We start from the raw sequence: 593 nt of genomic DNA, 5'->3' as shown, positions 1-593 counted from the left end.
TTGTATGCGGTAAAGAATTCCTGCGAAAACTCCATTTGAAATCACACATGAAGAATCACATGATGGGCCGATGGAATTGAGGATTATTATTTCTGGTTTTTTGTATTTTTTATAAGTTAAATTCATTTTTTCTTATTGTACTGTTAGCATTCTGTTGCTTTGTATGTACCGTCCCTCTACCATTTCTTTATTATTTCTTTTACATTAATGAATAAAATTCCCCGTTTCACATATGAGGACTGACACAGACGAAAAGTCTGTTTTCGATCAAAATTAAGAATTTCATTTTTTCCCCCCCCCCTCCTCCAAAACAGGCAGTGTGCATTTCGGTGGGAAGGAATAATTAAATAATTTTAGGTACAAAATGATTTAACTAAATGAAATTGAATCCTTGACACTGAGTTCAATACTTGATACCGAAAAATATTTTTCTTTTTAATAATTTCATTGTTTCTAAAACCGATGTAATTTACTAGCACTGTCCTTCACTATTTAAGTTCCAGTCAAAAAAAAATTTTGATTAAAGAGCAAAAGTGAACATATAATTTAAATATTGATCTTCCTACAGTAATAGTTGACATGAGATTAATCAG

This window comes from Loa loa, assembly GCF_000183805.2.
Source record: "Loa loa unplaced genomic scaffold supercont3.341, whole genome shotgun sequence".
NCBI classification, from domain to species: domain Eukaryota; kingdom Metazoa; phylum Nematoda; class Chromadorea; order Rhabditida; family Onchocercidae; genus Loa; species Loa loa.
This window is presented reverse-complemented; position numbering follows the sequence as displayed.